The sequence below is a fragment of the Poecilia formosa genome, unplaced genomic scaffold, assembly GCF_000485575.1.
Source record: "Poecilia formosa unplaced genomic scaffold, Poecilia_formosa-5.1.2 Scaffold2536, whole genome shotgun sequence".
In the NCBI taxonomy this organism is placed as follows: Eukaryota; Metazoa; Chordata; class Actinopteri; order Cyprinodontiformes; family Poeciliidae; genus Poecilia; species Poecilia formosa.
Window position 1 is genome coordinate 534 of NW_006802475.1, and position 5,727 is coordinate 6,260.

Here is a 5,727-nt window from a genome sequence, read left to right on the forward strand (position 1 = left end):
TTGTTGATGTGATTTTAAACTTTTAAATGTTAGAATAAACTCTGAAAATGTGGAGCGTTGACCGTCATCTCTGTGTGGCTTTTGTTTCCACGCATGGAATCATTCAATCCGGGAGCACAAGAGAATATAATGAGCCAGAAGTTGATGATTTTATTCTCTTAACACTATACATTTTATTAAAATATGCTGACCAATTTGTATTCTCCTCACTTTATCATTAGAGGTTTCCATTTTAAGTTGTTTGGAATAAGTACAACACAATCATAATTATTTTCTAGTATGGATTTAAAGTGTTTTGACGAATTCATTAACATAACATTATGTGTTATTTTATTTGTTCAATTTCCAGAATAATAAAAAAAAAAAAAAAGAATAGTCACAGAAGAAATTGTTCCAGAGGTGGAGGAGCTACGGAGTGAAGGGGAAGCCTATGGTGACGATGTCTCTTCAGATGACAGTTTCTGGGCTACAGTTTGTTATGGACTTAAAATTCCTAACAACTCAAACATTCGCTATAGTCTGCAGAAGGCATATATTACATGCAAGGTTGGATTGGTTAATTTTTGTAAAACTACATTTTTTGTTTTATTTTGTGGAGCCTTCTTCAAACTAAATATTACAATTCTTGTAAAAACAAAATGCACAAGATTTGACTCAACACTTCTACCACCTACAGCCTGAGACTTTATCCACTCCACAGGAGGAAACGGAATGAGAGAACAACAACTACCTAGTAAGTCTCTGTCCACCCCACCCACCTTTTTAATTCTCTTGATTGGCCTAAGATCTAGGTAATTAGATGCATTTGATTATTTTTTTTTTGTTTTGTTTGTTTAATTAGGTCATCTGATGTGATGCATGGGAGATTAACTTTCAATAACAACACATTGGAAAAAAAGGAACTCGACTACTTGTCAACGTAAACATTTACCTATTTTAATGACATATGCAGACTTGGTCATATCCAGATCCATTTAGCTCTAAGGAAGTGCTTCTATCTATTCTGAACCAAGACTATGTTTTTCTTTGAATTATAAGAAATGTTCTCGACATCATCATTTTTAATAGAGCTTATAACTGTAAATACGTAAAGTTCAAAAAATTGAATTGAGGAAAGAGTAGCAAACATTTTTCAAATTTGGATAGATTTTAATGCTCATCCTTAATATATATTTTTTCTTCTGTTAGGAGATACTTGGTGAATCATTTGAGGCTGCATTTGTAAAGATGAACGTACCAAGCTCGTCAAGTTTTTTTTGGGTTGAACAAAACGAATGGACCAAAGTGCAGAATAAAAGAAAAAGAAAAACATTCAAAGGATTGCACTGGACAAACATCATTAGCAAAGGAATTAGGTCCATACACCCGTACTGTTCTTTTGTGTTTAAAAGGGACATACTGAAGGTGTTGGGCTCTACAAAACCTGGTCCACAGTTTCGTTGCACAGGTCACTGTAGATTTGACGACTGCCGTGTAAAAGCGAATGTTGAAATAGCGAACGACAACGACTTGAAGGCAACTGTGAACTTCGAAGGGGGCCAGACCGTGCAATGCAGACTGTCAGGAGACCAGTATGTGCTGATTTTAGAGAAGCCATGGCAAAAAAACTAGAAAACACGCTTCCTCAAACAATGCACCTGAATCTCCTAATCAAAATAGAAAACAAAACAATAACGATAGGCGCCAGAGATGAGGCTTCAACTAAAGATGTCCTGAAAAATATTTCATTTGAGGCGAGAAAGAAATGTGGACTACGCAACAATGAAATGATCAGTCTTCAGAAAACAGTAAAGCAGAAAAAAAGACATGATGAGGACGTTCTCCAGAAGATGACGATACACCCCAAAGGGGTTTTGTTGTGGTCTGGTCAACTAAGAGCATCAAAATTTTCCAAGAGCGGAGCTGTGAGGACATAATATATCTTGACGCTACAGGCAGCATTCTTAAAAAGCAAAAAGGTTGTCCACCATATTACATATACGAATTAGTTGTGCGCAACCCAAAATGCTTACCCTCTACCCTGTGGCAACGTGTGACCACGTCACATATTTCTTAGAAGCATTCCATACTGACGTTTACCGGCACTGTGGTAGCAAAGGTTTACGTCCCCAACTCATGATCATGTGTGATGGTTCCATTGTTTTGATGCAGGCTATATGCCTAACATTTGCAAGAAAACACTTACATGAAAGCATAAATCAATACTTCAGCATTGCTGCAGGAAAAGCAACCACAGGACTTAAAAGCTCCACTGCTGCATCGTTGCCTGAGCCATGTCATGAAAAATGCCAAGAATGTGTTTTCACTCCACCTACATTAGTGAACCGGAACGTGACATCAGGTGACCCTAACCCCTAACCCTAACCCCTTTTGAGAAGATCGACGAAGTGGCCAGGTTCAGTTCTAGCTGGCGTTAGAGGAGCTTTTCTATGGGTGTCCTCTGTCTCCTTCACATTTCTGAGTGTCAGCCTGGGGACCAACACCGTTAACCCGTAGATTCTCACTCACACCAGAGGGTATATCAGGTTGGCCCCTCACTCAGCCCTAGTCGAGTGAGGTGGATTGATGTAATAAAGCAATCCACATTTGTAATGCTTAAAGAACTCATCACAATAAGTGAGGATAATGAATATGCTACATGTAGCATTATTTAATATACTGCTAAAGGATGTTACATATACACAGGATACTAAAACATGTCCTAAACCTCACTGAGTGTCCCTCCTTCACTAAGAAGTTATAGCACACAGTTACTTTGTTTAATTAACATTACAGTACATGTACTTCTGCAATTAAATTAGGAAATCAAGGGAAAAAACTACTTTGCCAAGCATTACCACGACGTGGTTGACAGAGCTGCCCTGGATATTTGGTGACATTTTGTGACATTTGGTGAACCAAATGTCTACTTCTGCAAAGGCTTGATGAAACATGTCACAAAGCACCTGCTGCCATACGCCGGTCTCTGGACAGGGATAATGCTTGGTTTGTAATAAAGCAATCCACATTTGTAATGCCTAAAGCGTTTGATACTACTTCTGCTAAATATTCTTTGCATACTGCTTGATTTAAGGTGACCTTGGGCGTCATGGAAATAGTCAGCCATATGAGGATTACTCAAAAAACTACAGCTGTTATGACCGGCGTCGTAAGGTTAATTACACTAACATGAGTGTGGATCCTTCATGTTGTGACCTGACCCCCCCTAGACGGGTCGTAACAACAGCTTTCTTAAAAGCCGTAAGAGACAGGTATTACAATATTTGAAATGACTAATTTTAATAGTGCTTCAGGTATAAAGCTTTTGTAATCTTTACATGTTTATTGTAAGTCACTTTCAGAACATCACTATCGACAACAGAACACAGGGCATAATGGAGGAAAGCCAGTGGGACCTGAAACATATCCGTTTCACTTCAGGAAGGATGAACAAATTGGATGACATTGTTGTTTGCTACCAGCACCCACACAGCACTTTTGAAAGAGTACAAGGACTCGAAAAAACAACTCCAAGAAAAGGTAATTCACTTAAAAATTAGCTTTTTTGTCAATGCACAAGCAGCATACCTAAAAACATCTGTATGATGCATAATGTTACTTTTAATTTTAGGATATATCTTACCCCCAAGCCTAATTCTGCCTTTATGAGGGGTGACACTTCAGTATCACCCCTATGATGATGATACTGCCCTTTAATTATTGCAAAAGTGATGTTACAGTTTCCATGGGAGGAATCTATGATAAATATGTTCCTCGTGTTAAGAAACCTATAACCTATAAGAAACCTATAGACTATACTGGTCTATATTATTCCAATATGGTTATGGGTTGTAACAGATGTCCCATTACAAAGACTGTATTTTATTAATATATTTAAAATAATGATTTATACATTAAAAACCTAATTCCATTTGAACCTGTATGTGCATTTATTTCAAGTGAGAAAAGAGGAAAGTTGAGGAAGAAGGGAAGATATGCATCAGCTATACGCAAGTCTTTCCCCTATCAAAAAGTAACAAAGAAGGTATGATTGACCTAAACAAACATGTAAAAAAAAGTCTGTTATGTAATTCCTCAGATAAGCCATTGCCTCAAATGTAAAAACTGTGCATACATACATTTGTGCTGGAATGTTGAATTAGTAATATTGCAATATTGGTTTTGTGTACTTAATCTGCACAAGACCATATTACAATTAAAATTGTGTTACATGTGTTCCACATTGTTACATGGTCTCTTGGCGTGTTTAGCAGCTGTATATATAACTCCCTCCAGGCAGAAAACGGACACAAGGCGTTCTTCGATAGTTACTGGCATTTAATAATTATGCCGTGAGAACTGTACAAAAGACATAAAATACATTTTACAGAAAGAAAGACATTCACATAAAGAAAACTACGGTAAAACATTTACAATAAAGTGGCTTGACTTACAAAAACAGACTCATTACGTGATCCAACACGTGGCTAACAAACTCGACAAATTCTTAAAATAAACATTCTATTTACAAACAAAACTAAAATACAAAAATGTGTACCTCATTGGCCGCTTCAACCTGAAAGGGTTAGTAACGAAACTCCGTGTAGCTTCTTTTTGAAACCCAGCTACACGAGTCTCGGTGCCTCACCAAATCTCTCCATCAACAAAGGAAAATAAAGCATGCTGCCCTCTACAGAGTGTGGCGTGTAACTAAAAATATGTGCCTAAATGAAACAGCAAATTAACATTGGTTCCACTCCGGTAACCTTTGCACAACTTATAATAAACATAAAATATTTTACATCAACTTAAAATCATTAAATTAAACCAAACTGTATAACTGCCGCCGATGGCAGCCACAGTTAACACAAAGAAAATTGTGGGGTTTTTTTTTCTTAAATATTTTTTTATCAAGTATGCACCTAAAGAAAGGTTTAGCAACATTTACAATTCAAAGAGCCATTTTTAAATTACCTTGTGGGGAAAACATTATTTTGATATGTACTACAGCAATTTTGTCATTTTATAAGTAACAATTTTATGACAGTTTTGAAAATTTTGACAATATTTACATAAGAAATATGAATGAATTTACAATGTGCAGTAATGGTTAAGGTGTTTTGGACTAGTTACATAAATTCGAGGTGGCATGTTCAACTCTAATATTTCATTCTGTCTTTATATCTCTTTTAGTAATTTTCCACTTCCCTCAATTTAGCTCATTGTTTGACTAATTGTGTAGGGGCAAACAGGATGAGAAAATCTAATTCTTAAATGCTTGATACTGGACGTTTGTAGAAATGAGAATAAAAATATTACAGGACAGCAATAATCAGCATATTTCAACGGTTCAAGATTGTCATGAATATGTAGTTGAACCTTCAATGAAACCTGTAGATCGATATACTGGTTGTATTCTAAGGCACAGATTAATGAAGAGGAATCTAGCCAAATTTGGTATCAATCTTACATAAATATAGGACACAGTGCAAAGTACATCACAGTTATGCTATTTCAAGTTACACAAGGGTAATTTTTAGTCAATCAAGCTGTGCTTAAGTAGGAAAGTTAAAATATCCCAGATAGCACAGAATGATTGAAACAACATTGAATCAACGTCAGCCAGAAACATTGAATCAACGTTGAACGCTGACATTGAAACAACATTGAAAGTGGTCGGTGACTTGTATGTTGAATCAACGTTAGGGTTTCAACCATTACTGACATTATATCAATGTTGATTCAACC

At 36.4% G+C, this 5,727-nt stretch overlaps 1 long non-coding RNA gene across 1 annotated transcript; it reads right to left on the reverse strand.

Moving 5' to 3' along the window:
• Positions 1 to 836: 836 nt before the first annotated feature.
• On the reverse strand, positions 837 to 4,832 carry LOC107835441 (uncharacterized). The gene is made up of 3 exons (XR_001661256.1): positions 4,461 to 4,832; positions 3,893 to 3,901; positions 837 to 846 (listed from the first exon to the last, which is right to left on the reverse strand). It is a non-coding gene; the product is annotated as an uncharacterized LOC107835441 (long non-coding RNA).
• Positions 4,833 to 5,727: the final 895 nt, after the last annotated feature.